The sequence below is a fragment of the Gadus chalcogrammus genome, chromosome 5 (assembly GCF_026213295.1).
Source record: "Gadus chalcogrammus isolate NIFS_2021 chromosome 5, NIFS_Gcha_1.0, whole genome shotgun sequence".
Lineage (NCBI taxonomy): Eukaryota > Metazoa > Chordata > Actinopteri > Gadiformes > Gadidae > Gadus > Gadus chalcogrammus.
This window is the reverse complement of record NC_079416.1, coordinates 11,652,058-11,671,283: the sequence shown is the minus strand read 5'-3', so window position 1 is coordinate 11,671,283 and position 19,226 is coordinate 11,652,058. Positions and strand designations below refer to the sequence as shown.

At 46.7% G+C, this 19,226-nt stretch overlaps 2 pseudogenes; one reads left to right on the top strand and one right to left on the bottom strand.

The window, feature by feature from the left end:
* Positions 1-7,146: 7,146 nt before the first annotated feature.
* LOC130383275 (thrombospondin-1-like) lies at positions 7,147-13,196 on the top strand (annotated as a pseudogene).
* Positions 13,197-13,336: 140 nt separating this feature from the next.
* On the bottom strand, positions 13,337-19,023 carry LOC130382112 (thrombospondin-1-like; annotated as a pseudogene).
* Between the last annotated feature and the right edge of the window lie 203 nt (positions 19,024-19,226).

Genomic DNA, 19,226 nt, shown 5'->3' with positions numbered 1-19,226 from the left:
TATAAAAAAGACTGCTTGGGTTTTCCTTTTTTTCATCCGGACAATGTTTGTGTTTTGGGTACATTCCTAGGCAGCTTTCCCAGACACAACCAGTGGCTTCCATCCCAGCGACTTCTGTTGCAGAGCCATTAATGCCCTTGCCTTCTTTTTTTCAATGTAAGGACGTTTGGGATGGATCGTCCAAGACAGTGAAAGAATGTAACTTTGAATCTCTTCTCAATGTCTATGTGAAGCCAGGAAACATTGTTTTCCAATACCGAGCAATCCCTTTGCCAAACGGGGCTACCGGGAGAATAATCCATGGGTTTACAATATGTGCGCACATCAACACTCATATGGAAAAAATCACAAAATGTAAAATCGAAATTATATCTTCTGGCTCCTTTGCTGGAGCTGGGGTGGTGTTGGTGGTGGTAGTGGTGGTGGTGGTGGTGGTGGTGGTGGCTGGGGTGGTGGCTGGGGTGGTGGTGGTGGTGGTGCCGGGAGTAAATATCAAGCCAATGCCCGGAAGGAACAGCCCAGCAGGCTATGAAGACACTCAGTGCTGCTTTATGAAGATATTATTACAAAAACGTCCTGCATTAAGATGCTGGCAGCCTCTAAGGTTTCCAGTGCAGGAGCGCTGGAATGGTGCACTATCCAGACTTCAGTGAATACCACTTTATTTAGTCCAGCAAGGATAAAAACAGCTTGATACAGCCTTGAGGAAGATGACAAATAGAGAAAATATATCTGATGTGGGAAGAATCTGTTTCTCATCTTATAACGTTTCTGGACACGGATTAGAATCAAGGATATTAGGAAATATTGGTATGACATATACATTGTTGACTTCAAATCAAATTGGTAACTACAGCAAAAAAGATACTTGTGGACTAGTATGAAGGTATTCCAACGAAAAAAGACATTTAAGTGCATGACCTATAGAGTAAATGGAAAATATCAGAGATACCGTCTGTTTCCACTAAGCAAAGACATGTGCCAGACATCTTAGAAACAGGGTACCCCAGAAATTGGAATACCAGCGCTATATTCGTCTTTGGGTGTTTATTCAGGGCTAAAGTGAATGCATAAATACCTCCAGGAACTACATGCAGTCTCTGAACTCCAGTTTCCAGCACTGGGGTATCCTCCATGTTTATTCTGAAAGACTAAGCTGAACATATGTATATCTTCAGGCCTTACATTTATTTTATTATTTTTTTACTACTCATTTTCATAGTAGGTTGATCAGCCACAGAAACGTGTGTGATGTCATCTGACCTCTCACTGACCTCTAACTGACCTTTGACTGTTGGTTTGTTCCTTGGTGGGGCAGGGCCGCTCCCTACCTCGCCAATGAGCAAAGAGGTTTTCTGACCACCCGCTGAGTGCACCTTGGTACACCTTAGTGCACCTGAGATAGACACACCCTGACTGGTACACCAGCTTGCCTTGTAAGACTCTTATGACATTATGGTAATGTCAAAATACCAGCAACACAATTGAACAGAAAGTAGGCCACAGATATCATTTTCTGTCTTGACACACATAACTATTTTCAACTCGGTTTAAAACTTGAAGGCACTTTGTAAGTAGCTGTCTCCCCTATGGATTCAACCTAGACAAGTGTCTTTGAAGAGCAACTTAAAGGCCCACTTCGGAGCGGAGCATATGATGTCAAGAGAGGGAAGGAGACTGGCATGCCTTGCTTCCAGAAATCTATAACGTAAGCTATAAACCGTTTACGGCTGCTTGGTGCGTTGGAGGTGATAACACGAGGAAACATGGCTCAACATTCAAACCCTGACCATCATTCAAACCCCAGTTTTTCACTCAATGTGCATCCCTTAGCACCCACTTAGGGGGTGAGTATCACACACACACTTCCTGGCATAGAACGCAGTTAGTTAAACATCGTTCATTTTGAATGGGAGACGGCCAAGGAAAGCAGGGCTGTCTTGTGGACAAATCTGGAAGGGTGGGTGGAAGGATGAAATAGCGTTGTTGACCTTTGTTTTCGGTGAGCTCCCCGTGCGCAGGCTGATTTCTGAAGAATTTTCTTTTATACAAACTCCATCCCTCCATTCATGTGGAATGGAGGGAGAGACGGGGCCTGGTGGAGCTTCCCCTCGTAACTTGCTTTCCGAACTCACCGCAGAACCCTCCGTTGAAGTCCAGTTGGACTGTTTCTGTATTTTAGTTTTAATACCTTATCTAAAGATCTTGTGGCCGTTCGCATGGACGTAGTTTCCAGGGAAATAGCTTGGAAAGTGTGTATACATAAAGAAGACAAGGGAATCTTAGATCTTCGGAACAATAACATTTCATAACACGTACGGAACAAGTGATGATGGAGACAAATAATAATAATAAGGTGTTTCCCTCAAGGGTGCAAGACAATGTTTTTTCTTTCCCAATGATGCAGACACACACATGTACACACACACACGCACGCACGCACGCACGCACGCACGCACGCACGCACGCACGCACGCACGCACGCACGCACGCACGCACGCACACACACACACACACACACAAAGACATTATAATATGTGGAACGGGAGTTGGAGTTTTTACGGCCTATATTTAGAAAGGTGTTCAAACATTTAAAGTTTCCAACAATTAAGTCCTCCCCAGAATAGCATTATAATGGCAGAATGCAATACAAAATAAGTTATGCTGTTTTTAATAAGCCATTAACCACTTGTGTGGTCCTTGGTGGTCTCTTGTACACCATGACACCTACTTGATAGCTGACATCTTCATAATGGCTCTGGGTGCTTTTACAAACTGCAGGCTAGCATTCTTACCTTCCTTTGAGAGGACCTTTAACATTCCTGCCTACAGTCGTCTGCAGTCGTCTGTTGAGTGGCGTGCGGTCCGTTAGCTCATTAGTCAAACGGTAGCGGTTTGGCACCGGCGCCCGTCCCCGGCGTAGCATCACACGCTGCACGCCATAGCTCTGTGAATCGGAGCCGCTCTTCTGCTTGTATAGCTAGCTGCTACGCAAGGAGCACCATGGTTGAGTTGGTGTCTGTCTGTCTCCAAGCACTGAGTCAAAGGATAGCGTGAGGGCGCCCGTCCAACATAATAACACACTGGTGGTGACATCACTTGCCGGAATTGTGGCGAGTCAACTGCGACCGATCGGTCATCTTCATCGTCTTCTTATTCCGTGGAAATGTATCGTCCAGAGGTCGTATCCAGAGGTCGTGTCCAGAAGTTGTATGTTTGGTTGTATATCAACCAAAAAATGTTCTGAAGCAACCTTTGACCATGGCCAGATAGAGAAGTACCATACTGTTATTTTCAACCTGTGCCAGCTCTAAAGCCACTGGTAATATCCATATTTCCCACTTCAGCCTCAGAGATCATGCATGGATTTCAATCAGTGATGTAGTGTGACAGCGGGCTTAAATTCTCTTTTAGGTTTTGGCCACTTCCTGGAAGAAAACAGTTGAAAATTAGTTTGGCTTGTCTGACAAGCCTGGCAAAATTTGTCGTCCTCAACTCTGCTCGTAAACGGTGACTTAGATTCCCGTTCCCGTTCCCGTTTTTTGACGAGCCATCTCTCTTATCTGGTAAATACAACAGCCTACCATGGTAACGAACGTGTGCTCTGCCGACCTTTAATCGGGCCAGGATTGTCAGTGGCCATGCTGACCACCATAGCCAATGAACCTTCAGGGTTTAAACACTACTTTTTATTGAATACAGATCCACCCTTTTCTACTCTGTAAAAGCCTCTAAATTGTTGATTGACACTTCCCAGAGCCCAGCCATTACACTGACTTATTATTAAGTTTGTAAGCGTTTAGCATTTTTATATTTTAATTAGTACACAGACTTGAGTACCGGTATATACTATTTGAAATGCTTTGGAATCAAAGGGCTACATAAATACAAGTTAAATATTAATAATAAATAAATTGTAACTTTACACTGGAGCATTTATCTCAATAACGCTCACTGCACTGACAGTAAAGCCTCAAACAAAGGCTTTATTCCAACAGAAGCCAAGGCGTCAACAGCCTCCATTCCAGGAGACGATTCACCTTGATTGACAAGACACACAAGCCGACTGAATCCCTCGCTAATCTAGAGTTGGCCTATCGGCTAACATGTGAATACACACAGTTCTTTGACACAAACATGCTTTATTAGTCCCCCCCATAAGCCTTTTAAGTCTTCTGCTGCAAAAGCAGTTTAGCTGCAGGCCACAGAGCAAGATGAACGGCTTCCAAGTGGATGTTGCTAGGAACTGATAATTTTCCCCAGCTGAATCACACTGGGTGATAAAGCATCTCAAGCCTTGAAGGGACCAGGGAGGCTCTAAGGCTCTTTTAACTGCCACTGTGTTAATGTTAGCTGGATCCATTATTCACCGCACAAATATTCCCAGTAAAGTTTAAACCAAACCTCAACTCCAGGTCAGGTATTGTGAGTCATGTCCTTGATTTTCTGTTAACACTGATAGCGATTAATGTGGGTTGATAATTAAAGAATGCATATCAAAACTGTCTATCAACTCTAATAATGTTCAGGATTATATCCTCTGCTTATAATTAATATCTACCATGGGGAATTTCAACAGTATTTGTCAGCAGCTATATGAGCTATATGTGTACTGTTATGGCAGATCTACTAATGTAAACTAAACAAATGTCATAATGCCAAAGTGTGTGTATCCATATACCGTATAATGAATCACGATATGGAACTATCATCCACTTTTCACTGCATTTGAATCCAATGTATTGCATCAAATGGTCATGATATGAACGTTACATTTTGTGTCATGTACAGAAAAGAATCGGTCCCTATCTATAGATCACCAAGGTTTAGCTTTTCAAGGCAAACAGGTAGGTTACACTCAAGGCAAACAGGTAGGTTATAATTTTTATTAAATAATAATTAAGGTCTGGTAATGACAAATGTTAAAGAAAAGCACTATGTTATTTAATCGTAATAATGATATAATAATAGAATGAATAATTGGACCTAGGATGAGCCGGTTGCTGGGTGCTAACATGAATGAACGGTCCTGTAGAAAGGATTTATCACACTAGCAGTCGGCAAGTCAGACCAGCTGCGTAGGCTAACCTCTTGGCTAACACTTGGCCAAACACCACTGACCAACACAGCTAGCATACAGCTCTGAAGGGAGACAAAGACAAACATGAACTCTCCCACCGACCCGAAGAGACAAGTTCTGTGTTTGTGTGTTTGAGTGTCTCTGACTTTTGTGTATGTGTGTGTGCGTGTGTGTGTAGAGCTTTGTGTGTGTGTGTGTGTGTGTGTGCGTCTGTGTGTGTCTCTTTCTGTGTGTGGGTGTGTGTGTCACTTTGTGTGTGTGTGTGTACAGCTCTGTGTGTCTCTTATTGTGTGTGTGTGTGTGTGTGTGTGTATGTGTGTCTTTCTGTGTCTGTGTGTGTGTGTGTGGGTGTCTGCATGTGAAATTCGCCAGAAAAGCACCCAAGGGATGATTGCCGAGTCAACATGTGCTATCTATGGGCTGTTTCCGGTGCTCTTGGCGGGCCGGCCTGCTTCCTGCATTCTGTCAAAGGACGCCCAGGCTTTACCTCCCTGTGACGATCAGACACGCCCAAAGACATGCCCAGTCACAGCTGGCACTGCCCTGGACGCTAACCCGACATGTTCCTTTGGGAAGGAAAAAAGCGAGTAGCGCTATTCAACATCAAGAGTGTGCTTTGACTTTGTTTTAGGGTTACTTATTCTAGAGGCCTTTGCTTCAGTGTTTTATTCCTGAGGGGTGCCGCCATGCCTGTAGCACAGGGGTCACCAACCTTTTTGAACCTGAGAGCTACTTCATGGGTACTTCGTCATACGAAGGGCACCCAGTTTGATACACTTCTGAAATAACAAATTTGCTCGGTTTGCCTTTAGTTATATATTATTATTATTATTATTGATTAATGATAATCATCTATATGAAGACGCTGATCATCTCACAATAATTATCAACAATGATTTAAAAAAGGTGGGAAAGAGTTGTTCAAGAATGAGTTGTGCTATGTTTAGAACCGGCCTGCGGGCGCCTCATATGGGCCTTGCAGGCGCCCTGGTGCCCGCGGGCACCGTGTTGGTGACCCCTGCTGTAGCATGAAGATCTGGAATTCCAGCAGATTGTACGAACAGGCTTGAAGACAGGTATCCAGATGTTTGGGTGCCTGTGTGTCAGGGCTCCATATATCTCATCCAACCGATTCAGACAAAATATTTTGGAGTGAGAATATCTGGGAATTCTGGGGTACAATTTCGAAGAAATGGTTATAACATCAATTGATGTCCGAAAAAACGAATAAGGTCAATGCCCAAATCAGAGCCATTCCGTAAAATGCTGAATCAGCCGGTAAGCCAGAAAGACAGCTGACAGATGGGCCAGTAGATAACTCTTCCAGAATTCCCCTAGAGCTGTTCGGCCCTTTTTTTTGCCTGCTTGATCAATATTGCAAAGGCTATGTTGTAAACTGAAATAGTATAGGAAGAATGATAAAAATATTAAGAAAATACAGGAATGTACTGATATAAGATGCAGACTGAAGAAGGAAGAAAAGGAAGAAACTAAGAGAGAAACAACGAAAGAATGATTAAATGTGTGGTTGCACATTTTATTAAAGGCTCAATGACGCCCCTGGTGGAACTATTGGAAAAAAACAAGTAGGCAAGCCTTCCCTAAACTTTTTCACTATTGATGTTAACTTTAAAATATCTAATGTATAAAACATGACAGCTTATATATATAAATATAAAGGCGTTGATAAGGTAAAATCATTTAAATTGTAGGTCATGAGTTAACGGATGTTTGACAAACTATGGACAACTGATGTTTTATATTTCCATTCTAATATAGGGCTACAGAATTATTGGGTTAGGGTTAGAGTCAAACAAAATGTGGATACTCTAACGAAAAACAAAGCGTTGACAGGAAACGACCGCCTGGCTCCTGTGTGCGGATTAAATAGTTGTCCGGTGATGGAAATCCAACTGTGGAATGCATTTTTTCCTATGTGTGTGTGTCTCGGATAGAACTGTGACGGGCTGTGAGGTAATAACCATTGGGTCGTCCCCTAAGACGCTCCAATTGGCTGAGACGTGCTTTGAGGAATGTCCTGAAAGCATTTAAAAAGCTCTGATGCCTCCAGCATGAACAGAACAGTCTAAAGCATCAGTGCTCCCTAGAACTACCAAGTCTTACTATATTTCTTTATTTTAGCAATAGGCTGTAACTCCCTGAATGCACTTTCTGAAGAACTAAAGGAAACACCGGGACAACGACTTTAATCGGGAGATTCTATATTTTATACTTTATTTAATTTCGGATGATCATATTCAAAGGTACCTATGTGAATTTTTTTCAATTAATATATTATTTTAATAAATTATTTTGCCTATGGCCTATCATTACATTTTATATGATTATTATTATTATTCTTTTTATTTAAAAACATGTCATAGATTAGGCCTACTTATATAGGATGTGGACTATATCTTGTAACCAATTGATTTGGGATGGATTAGGTACCACTCGGGACTTCACCATGATGCGGTGCAGCCTCGCTCTGCTGCTGATGCTCTGGAGCTGTGAGAGTAGAAGTGTGGCAGGTGAGTGGAGAGAAAGCAACCGTTTTTGTGATATTGGTCCATTCGGTTTGCAGGCCGAAATTGTGAGGCGAGAGTTGGGCAAACTAACCGCTTTTGCTTTCCCTCCGCAGAGAGTGGCGAGGACAACAGTGTTTATGACTTATTCGAACTTGCCAAGGTGAGCAGAAGGCACAACGGAGTGACCCAGGTTCGAGGCGCAGACCCAAACAGTCCTGCCTATAAGGTCCTCAATGCTAGCCTGATCCCCCCGGTACCCGACATGTCCTTCCGGGACCTCATCGACTCCATTCAAACAGAGAGAGGCTTCATCCTCCTCCTCAATCTTAAGCAGTTCAAGAGAACCAGGGGGAGTTCTTTTGACTGTCGAGAAGACCGACGGATCCGGACCGATATTCGAGATCATATCCAACGGCGAGGCGAAAATGCTGGATGTGGTTTTATCCACCAAGACCCAGCAACAGGTCGTGTCGATTGAAGATGCGGATTTAGCGACTGGACATTGGGAGAACATCACCCTGTTCGTGCAGGACGACCGTGTGCAGCTTTTTGTCGGCTGCGAGGAGATAAATGTGTCCGAGATGGATGTGCCGATCTACAAAGTATTGTCACAGGAACTTATAGACACTGCCCGCATGAGGATCGCCAAAGGGAACAGTGAAAGACTTCAAGGTAAATCAATTTTTTTGTTATCATTATTGTTCTTGCTTGCCAGAAAATTAATTGTGAACTACAACACGTGAAATCTTCTATCAAAAAGTGGGCTGTTACAGATATTATACAATTTGACTTTTAATTGAAAAGACTGTGAATCAAATCCAAATGATATGTGCTTTAAATGTTATGTCCTTTTATTCAGGAGTGCTTCAGAACGTACGGTTTGTCTTTGGAACCACTCTTGAAGCCATCTTGAGGAACAAGGGATGCCAAAGTGGAGGTGAGTTTCCTTATACTCATCGGGACTAATCTCGTTCATCGGTGCAAATGGACCGCTCCAAAAGAAACAAACAGAATATTAACCATCGCTTCCTTCCTCTCCGCAGTGACCTTGTCCGGTATGATGACCCTCGACAACCAGATGAACGGCTCCAGCCCAGCCATCAGGACCGATTACACCGGCCACAAAAGCAAGGTGAGCCCCGTCTCCCCCACCCTACCCTCACCCCCACGCCGTTGATCGGGCTCCCATCCACCGACCACTGCCTCCGTCCGTAATTCCTCACGGTCTGCGGTGATGTAACTCACTCCTGGTTCCTCCTCCGCTTTGATCAGATGCGCCGTCCGTGTGCGGCTTCTCCTGCGAGGACATCTCTGGGATGTTCAAGGAGCTCAAGGGCCTTGGTGTGGTCGTCAAGCAGCTGTCCAAGGCCCTGCACCAAGTGGTGAGTGTCCGGACGCCCGCCGGGTCGTGCCTCCTGCACTCTGTCATCCTTCCCCTGTCTGTCGCTTATGTGTGTCTCCCCCCTGCCCCCTGCTCATTGCATTCCTAATGCGTAGCCACTTGTCACTGTAACGGCGGGCCAGGGCCAAGTCCCTAATGAGACCCATGTTGAATGCACAAAATGTGTTTGGCTGACTGATTCTCTCCCGCCGGCTTCACTAGAGTCAAGAAATGTCTTAATCACTGTGTGTGTGTGTTGTGTGTGTGTGTGTGTGTGTGTGTGTGTGTGTGTGTGTGTGTGTGTGTGTGTGTGTGTGTGTGTGTGTGTGTGTGTGTGTGTGTGTTGGGCGTGGGTTTTGTTCCTATTGGCAACAGTGGCAATGCAAATGTTATCCGTACTTTTCCCTAAACACCCTCTCTTGCTGTTTGTGTGTGTCCCTCCCTGTCTTTTTCTCTCTCTCTCTCTCTCTCTCTCTCTCTCTCTCTCTCTCTCTCTCTCTCTCTCTCTCTCTCTCTCTCTCTCTCTCTCTCTCTCTCTCTCTCTCTCTCTCTCTCTCTCTCTCTTCCCCCCCCCCCCCAGGTCGATGACAACATGATGATCATGGATCAGATCAAGACCAAGGATGGAGTGTGCGTGCACAACGGCATTGTGCACAGGAACCAGGACGAGTGGACCATGGACGGATGCACAACGTGCACCTGCCAGGTAAGAAACCCGTCAAACACACCTCCCTACATGCTGTGGAGAGGGGATAAGAGAGCCTGGTCCATTAGAGTTCCAGCCTCCAATTATACGTAGATAATGTTAATCCTTCACTTAGAGCTGTGTGGTGAGACATGCTAATCTATTGTGCAATAAAGTGTTGGGTGGAAAGTTTTAGTGGTGTTTAACACGCACAGCTGGATGAGTTTCCCTGAAACATAGCAATTAGCCTTGGCACAGATCCACTCACTTACTTTTTGTGTCCTTTCTGTGTGATTCGGGGTGGCAGGCCAGCAGGCCGTTATCCATGTACTGATCTGAACCTTCCCCTGTGCAGAACTCGGCCACCATTTGTCATGAGATCAAGTGCCCCATTATCCCGTGCACCAACGCCACCGTGCCCAAGGGAGAGTGCTGCCCGCGCTGCGGAAGCGGTAAGAACCAGCTCGTCCCTCTGCTCGAGGAGAGCATAGGCGCTGAAGCCTTGGCCCGTTTTTTCAAAGGATACGAACAATATGATATAACAGTAAGGATCGAGTGATGACAATGGATTATCACAATGCTAATGACACTGTGAATAAACTATGATAAAACAAATGCTAATAACAGCAATGATCGAGTGACAAAGATTATCATGATGATAATGACGATGTAATAATAATACTAATAACGGCGATAGAAACTATATTATAATAACAATGACAACAATTCAAATTCATCCTAATTCCTAATAATTGATTGTAATGTGTTCGGCCTCAGACCCCTTTGCAGAGGACGGCTGGTCCCCGTGGTCCGAGTGGACCCATTGCTCGGTGACCTGCGGCCGGGGCATCCAGCAGCGCGGACGCTCCTGCGACCGCATCAACAACAACTGCCAGGGCACCTCGGTGCAGACCCGGGACTGCTACTTGGAGGAGTGCGACAAGCGCTGTGAGTCCCTCGCCTTTCCCCTCACCGCTCTTCAACGCCAACCTCCATTGAGTCTGTTTTGATCCTCATCACCCCTGCCGACAGAGCCGGAGTTTGAGTTCTACGGCGTGTTAACCGTTGTGATTTTTGTGTTGTTTGTTCACAGTCAAACAGGACGGTGGTTGGAGCCACTGGTCTCCTTGGTCCTCCTGCTCCGTGTCCTGTGGCGAGGGCCTGATCACGCGCATCCGCCTGTGCAACTCCCCACGCCCCAGATGGGTGGCAAAGAGTGTGAAGGAGAAGGACGCGCCACTGAGCTTTGCAAGCAGTCTCCTTGTCCAAGTAAGTCGTGCTGCGGTGTAGTAATGAATGAGGCAACACAATAGTGATTGAGCCCTTAACTCACTTATGAAAGACCTTGCATTTGCAGTAGTAGTGAATGTTATGAACAAGGAGTCAGGGTGACAGCTCAGGGATCTTTGGGATCAATTACTGCTTGTCGGCGAAGCTGTCATCATAGAAAACAAAACAGAATCTTTGGGATTTCCACTGCCAAGTTTTAGAGTCCAGGACAAAAGGCTGATGATGGTGTTTCCTCTTCTTCTAGTCCATGGTGGATGGGGACCCTGGTCTCTCTGGGACACCTGCTCCTTGACGTGTGGTGGTGGGATCCATATGCGCAAACGTCTCTGCACGGACCCTGCACCAAAATATGGCGAGGAACCATTGTGTTGGTGGTGGCGCCATGTCTCAAGGTGTGCAACAAGCCGGAGTGTCCTATCGGTAAGCAACCTGAATTTATAATCAGAACATGTAAATGTAAAAAGGTGGCAACTCTTGTACTAGCATCTAGAAAACCTGTTGTGTCTTCCCCGGCCTGTAGATGGTGCCTCTCCAAGCTCCTTGCTTCGCTGGAGCCAAGTGCACCAGTTTCCCCCGATGGCACATTCAAGTGTGGCCGGTGTCCGGTTGGCTACAGAGGAAATGGCATCAACTGCAAGGACATCGACGAGTGTAAAGAGGTCTCCGACGCCTGTCACACACACAACGGGGTGCATCGCTGTGAAAACACAGTGCCTGGCTACAACTGTTTGCCCTGCCCCGCCCGGTACTCCGGACCCCAGCCGTTCGGGAGGGGTTCGAGCAATGCCACCGCCAAGAAACAGGTGTTGAGCTTTTGCTGGTTTTTCATGTTCGAGTCCATTTCGTGAAGTAATACTGTCGGTAGGACCGGGATTCTATAACCCTCCATTTTTACTTCAGGTCTGCAAGCCTCGTAATCCTTGCCAGGACGGGAGCCCGACTGCAATTAAAAATGCCAACTGTGTCTACATGGGCATCTTCTCTGATACCATGTTCCGCTGCGAGTGCAAGCCAGGATATGCTGGCAATGGCTACATCTGTGGCAGGAAGACCACGTGACTTGGAGGATGGCCCAACACAGAGTGTTGTGGTGTGACGAACGCTACATACCACTTGCAAGAAGGTAAGCAGAGTGATACGGGAGGAAAAAAAACAGAATGGATTACACCATCAATTTCCCCAGGTGTTTTGTTGTGGGGATGCCCTCTTCATACAGTTTGTTTTGGTTCTCTATAGGATTAATTGTCCCAGCCTGCCACGCTGGTCAGGAAGATCATGACAAAAGATGGCCTGGGGGATGAGTGTGACCATGATGATGACAACGATGGAATCTCTGATGATAGGGTGAGGCGTGACACTGTTTTTTTTTTCAGGGACCAGACATAGTAATCAGCAGTAGCCTCTTTCAACCTCTTCCCTTTGGGTGGTAGAAATCGAAATCCTCTGTGTTTCCCATGGGGACTTCCAGCAGAAAACACTTTGTGGAAAGCCAGTAGCACGTAAATACTATAATATCATATGGCCTAGGCTGAGGACAAAAGGGCCGGCACACCATAATTCTACGTGTGGATTGGAAAAGTTAGACAAGAAAATGGTCTATAATGTTGTGGTGAGAAAACCCTAGGTTTCTCAAATTGGAATATCACATTGCAGCGAAAAGACAGCGTCCAAGTTCCAAACCAGCCTCATTGAAATGTTTATTTTTTCATCTGGTGCCATTTAATTTCACAACTGCGTGTTAAGCTAATGGATTTTAAACAAAATGTATTTTTGATGAATTCAGGATAACTGCCCCAAAGTGTACAACCCTGCCCAGTACGACGCTGACAGAGACGACATTGGCGATCGCTGTGACAACTGTGTTTTCGAAGCTAACACGGATCAAACCGACACCGACAACAACGGCGAGGGGGACGCTTGCGCCATTGACATCGACGGCGACGGTAAGAGTCCTCTTAAGGTTTTGAAGTTCTCCGGTGCTTCTGGTGAGCTATTGTAAGCTAATGCGGGCAAATCGTGTCCTCTCACCAGGCATTCTGAACGAGAAGGACAACTGTCAGTACGTCTACAATGTGGACCAGAGGGATTCCGACGGGGATGGAGTTGGAGACCACTGTGACAACTGCCCTCTTCAGCACAACCCTGACCAGGTAATGACATAGATCCTCTTTCCACTCGCACTCTCTCCAGGATAAGCTGCACCTGAGGGGTGATATTTAGGCCCAATCCCATTTCTACCCCTTACCCCTTCCCCTTAACCCTTCAAAACAAGGGGGAGGGGTAAGGGGAAGGGGAAGGGGAAGAAATGGATTGGGGCCTAAATATACCCTCAGGTGCAGCTTATCCTGGAGAGATGCGAGTGGAAAGAGGATCTATGTCATTACCTGGTCGGTGTGCTGAAGAGGGCAGTTGTCACAGTGGTCTCCAAACTCCATCCCCCGTCGGAATCCCTCTGGTCCACATTGTAGACGTACTGACAGTTGTCTTCTCGTTCAGAATGCCTGGTGAGAGGACACGATTTGCCCGCATTAGCTTACAATAGCTCACCAGAAGCACCAGAGAACTTCAAAACCTTAGAGGACTCTACCGTCGCCGTCGATGTCAATGGCGCAAGCGTCCCCCTCGCCGTTTGTCGGTGTCGGTTTGATCGTGTTAGCTTCAAAAACAGTTGTCAAGCGATCGCCAATGTCGTCTCTGTCAGCGTCGTACTGGGCAGGGTTGTACACTTTGGGGCAGTTATCCTGAATCATCAAAAATACTTTGTTTAAATCCATTAGCTTAACACGCAGTTGTGAAATTAAATGGCACCAGATGAAAAAATAAACATTTCAATGAGGCTGGTTTGGAACTTGGACGCTGTCTTTTCGCTGCAATGTGATATTCCAATTTGAGAAACCTAGGGTTTTCTCACCACAACATTATAGACCATTTTCTTGTCTAACTTTTCCAATCCACACGTAGAATTATGGTGTGCCGGCCCTTTTGTCCTCAGCCTAGGCCATATGATATTATAGTATTTACGTGCTACTGGCTTTCCACAAAGTGTTTCTGCTGGAAGTCCCCATGGAAACACAGAGGATTCGATTTCTACCACCCAAAGGGAAGAGGTTGAAAGAGGCTACTGCTGATTACTATGTCTGGTCCCTGAAAAAAAAAACAGTGTCACGCCTCACCCTATCATCAGAGATTCCATCGTTGTCATCATCATGGTCACACTCATCCCCCAGGCCATCTTTGTCATGATCTTCCTGACCAGAGTTGGGCAGGCGGGACAATTATCCTATAAGAGAACCAAAACAAAACTGGTATGAAGAGGGCATCCCCACAACAAAACACTGGGGAAATGATGGTGTATCCATTTCTGTTTTTTTCTCCGTATCACTCTGCTTACCTTCTTGCAGTGGTATGTAGCGTTCGTCACACACAACAGCTCTGTGTTGGGCCATCCATCCAAGTCAGTGTCTTCTCCACAGATGTAGCCATTGCCAGCATATCCTGGCTTGCACTCGCAGCGGAACATGGTATCAGAGAAGATGCCCAGGTAGACACAGTGGCATTTTTATTGCAGTCGTGGCTCCCGTCCTGGCAAGGATTACGAGGCTTGCAGACCTGAAGTAAAAATGGAGGGTTATAGAATCCCGGTCCTACCGACAGTATTACTTCACGAAATGGACTCGAACATGAAAACCAGCAAAAGCTAACACCTGTTTTGGCGGTGGCTTGCTCGACCCCCCTCCCGAACGGCTGGGGTCCGGAGTACCGGGCGGGGCAGGGCAAACAGTTGTAGCCAGGCACTGTGTTTTCACAGCGATGCACCCCGTTGTGTGTGTGACAGGCGTCGGAGACCTCTTTACACTCGTCGATGTCCTTGCAGTTGATGCCATTTCCTCTGTAGCCAACCGGACACCGGCCACACTTGAAGGTGCCATCGGGGAAACTGGTGCACTTGGCTCCAGCGAAGCAAGGACTGGAGAGGCAACCATCTACAGGCCGGGGAAGACACAACAGGTTGTTCTAGATGCTAGTACAAGAGTTGCACCTTTTACATTTACATGTTCTGATTATAATTCAGGTTGCTTACCGATAGGACACTCCTGCTTGTTGCACACTTGAGACATGGCGCCACCACCAACACAATGGTTTCCTCCATATTTTGGTGCAGGGTCCGTGCAGAGACGTTTGCGCATATGGATCCCACCACCACACGTCAAGGAGCAGGTGTCCCAGAGAGACCAGGGTCCCCATCCACCATGGACTAGAAGAAGAGGAAACACCATCATCAGCCTTTTGTCTGGACTCTAAAACTTGGCAGTGGAAATCCCAAAGATTCTGTTTTGTTTTCTATGATGACAGCTTCGGCGACAAGCAGTAATTGATCCCAAAGATCCCTGAGCTGTCACCACTGACTCCTTGTTCATAACATTCATAACTACTGCAAATGCAAGGTCTTTCATAAGTGAGTTAAGGGCTCAATCACTATTGTGTTGCCTCATTCATTACTACACCGCAGCACGACTTACTAGGACAAGGAGACTGCTTGCAAAGCTCAGTGGCGCGTCCTTCTCCTTCACACTCTTTGCCACCCATCTGGGGCGTGGGGGAGTTGCACAGGCGGATGCGCGTGATCAGGCCCTCGCCACAGGACACGGAGCAGGAGGACCAAGGAGACCAGTGGCTCCAACCACCGTCCTGTTTGACTGTGAACAAACAACACAAAAATCACAACGGTTAACACGCCGTAGAACTCAAACTCCGGCTCTGTCGGCAGGGGTGATGAGGATCAAAACAGACTCAATGGAGGTTGGCGTTGAAGAGCGGTGAGGGGAAAGGCGAGGGACTCACAGCGCTTGTCGCACTCCTCCAAGTAGCAGTCCGGGCTGCACCGAGGTGCCCTGGCAGTTGTTGTGATGCGGTCGCATGAGCGTCCGCGCTGCTGGATGCCCCGGCCGCAGGTCACCGAGCAATGGGTCCACTCGGACCACGGGGACCAGCCGTCCTCTGCAAAGTGGTCTGAGGCCGAACACATTACAATCAATTATTAGGAATTAGGATGAATTTGAATTGTTGTCATTGTTATTATAATATAGTTTTCTATCGCCGTTATTAGTATTATTATTACATCGTCATTATCATCATGATAATCTTTGTCACTCGATCATTGCTGTTATTAGCATTTGTTTTATCATAGTTATTCACAGTGTCATTATCATTGTGATAATCATTGTCATCACTCGATCCTTACTGTTATTATCATATTGTTCGTATCCTTTGAAAAAACGGGCCAAGGCTTCAGCGCCTATGCTCTCCTCGAGCAGAGGGACGAGCTGGTTCTTACCGCTTCCGCAGCGCGGGGCAGCACTCTCCTTGGGACACGGTGGGCGTTTGTGCACGGGATAATGGGGCACTTGATCTCATGACAAATGGTGGCCGAGTTCTGCACAGGGGAGGGTTCAGATCAGTACATGGATAACGGCCTGCTGGCCTGCCACCCCGAATCACACAGAAAGGACACAAAAAGTAAGTGAGGTGGATCTGTGCCAAGGCTAATTGCTATGTTTCAGGGAAACTCATCCAGCTGTGCGTGTTAAACACCACTAAAACTTTCCACCCAACACTTTATTGCCACAATAGATTCGATGTCTCACCACACAGCTCTAAGTGAAGGATTAACATTATCTACGTATAATTGGAGGCTGGAACTCTAATGGACAGGCTCTCTTATCCCCTCTTCCACAGCATGTAGGGAGGTGTGTTTGACGGGTTTCTTACCTGGCAGTGCACGTTGTGCATCCGTCCATGGTCCACTCGTCTGGTTCCTGTGCACATGCCGTTGTGCACGCACACTCCATCCTTGGTCTTGATCTGTACCATGATCATGCATGTTGTCATCGACCTGGGGGGGGGGGGGAAGAGAGAGAGAGAGAGAGAGAGAAGAGAGGGAGAGCAGAGATGAGAGAGATGAGAAGACGAGAGGAGACGGACGAGAGAGACGAGAGAGAGGAGATGAGGCAGAGGAGAGTGAGGAGAGGAGTTTCAGAGAGAGAGAGGAGAGAGAGAGGAGGAGAGATGGGAGAGAAGTGAGAGAGAGGAGAGAGAGAGAGAGATGAGAGAGAGAGAGAGAGATGACGAGAGAGCGAGATGAGAGAGGAGAGAGAGAGAGAGGAGAGAGAAAAAAGGACAGGAGGCGACACACACAACAGCAAGAGAGGGTGTTTTAGGGAAAGTACGGATACACATTTGCATTGCCCTGTTGCCCCAATAGGAACACACCACGCCCCAACACACACACACACACACACACACACACACCCACACACACACACACACACCGAAACACACACACACACCACACACACACACACACACACACACACACACACACAGTGATTAAGACATTTCTTGACTCTAGTTGAAGCCGGCGGGAGAGACTCAGTCAGCCAAACCCATTTTGTGCATTCAACATGGGTCTCATTAGGGACTTGGCCCTGGCCCGCCGTTACAGTGACAAGTGGCTACGCATTAGGATGCAATGAGCAGGGGGCAGGGGGGAGACACACATAAGCGACAGACAGGGGAAGGATGACAGAGTGCAGGAGGCCGACCCGGCGGGCGTCCGGACACTCACCACTTGGTGCAGGGCCTTGGACAGCTGCTGACGACCACACCAAGGCCCTTGAGCTCCTTGAACATCCCAGAGATGTCCTCGCAGGAGAAGCCGCACACGGACGGCGCATCTGATCAAAGCGGAGATGAACCAGGAGTGAGTACATCACCGCAGACCGCTGAGAATATACGGGCGGAGGCGTGGTCGGTGGATGGGAGCCGATCAACGGGTGGGGTAGTGAGGGTAGGGTGGGGGAGACGGGGCTCACCTTTGCTTTTGTGGCGGTGTAATCGGTCCTGATGGCTGGGCTGGAGCCGTTCATCTGGTTGTCGAGGGTCATCATACCGGACAAGGTCACTGCGGAGAGGAAGGAAGCGATGGTTAATATTCTGTTTGTTTCTTTTGGAGCGGTCCATTTGCACCGATGAACGAGATTAGTCCCGATGAGTATAAGGAAACTCACCTCCACTTTGGCATCCCTTGTTCCTCAAGATGGCTCAAGAGTGGTTCCAAAGACAAACCGTACGTTCTGAAGCACTCCCTGAATAAAAGGACATAACATTTAAAGCACATATCATTTGGATTTGATTCACAGTCTTTTCAATTAAAAGTCAAATTGTATAATATCTGTAACAGCCCACTTTTTGATAGAAGATTTCACGTGTTGTAGTTCACAATAATTTTCTGGCAAGCAAGAACAATAATGATAACAAAAAAATTGATTTACCTTGAAGTCTTTCACTGTTCCCTTTGCGATCCTCATGCGGGCAGTGTCTATAAGTTCCTGTGACAATACTTTGTAGATCGGCACATCCATCTCGGACACATTTATCTCCTCGCAGCCGACAAAAAGCTGCACACGGTCGTCCTGCACGAACAGGGTGATGTTCTCCCAATGTCCAGTCGCTAAATCCGCATCTTCAATCGACACGACCTGTTGCTGGGTCTTGGTGGATAAAACCACATCCAGCATTTTCGCCTCGCCGTTGGATATGATCTCGAATATCGGTCCGGATCCGTCGGTCTTCTCGACAGTCAAAAGACTCCCCCTGGTTCTCTTGAACTGCTTAAGATTGAGGAGGAGGATGAAGCCCTCTCCTGTTTGAATGGAGTCGATGAGGTCCCGGAAGGACATGTCGGGTACCGGGGGATCAGGCTAGCATTGAGGACCTTATAGGCAGGACTGTTTGGGTCTGCGCCTCGAACCTGGGTCACTCCGTTGTGCCTTCTGCTCACCTTGGCAAGTTCGAATAAGTCATAAACACTGTGTCCTCGCCACTCTCTGCGGAGGGAAAGCAAAAGCGGTTAGTTTGCCCAACTCTCGCCTCACAATTTCGGCCTGCAAACCGAATGGACCAATATCACAAAAACGGTGCTTTCTCTCCACTCACCTGCCACACTTCTACTCTCACAGCTCCAGAGCATCAGCAGCAGAGCGAGGCTGCACCGCATCATGGTGAAGTCCCGAGTGGTACCTAATCCATCCCAAATCAATGGTTACAAGATATAGTCCACATCCTATATAAGTAGGCCTAATCTATGACATGTTTTTAAATAAAAAGAATAATAATAATAATCATATAAATGTAATGATAGGCCATAGGCAAAATAATTTATTAAAATAATATATAATTGAAAAAAATTCACATAGGTACCTT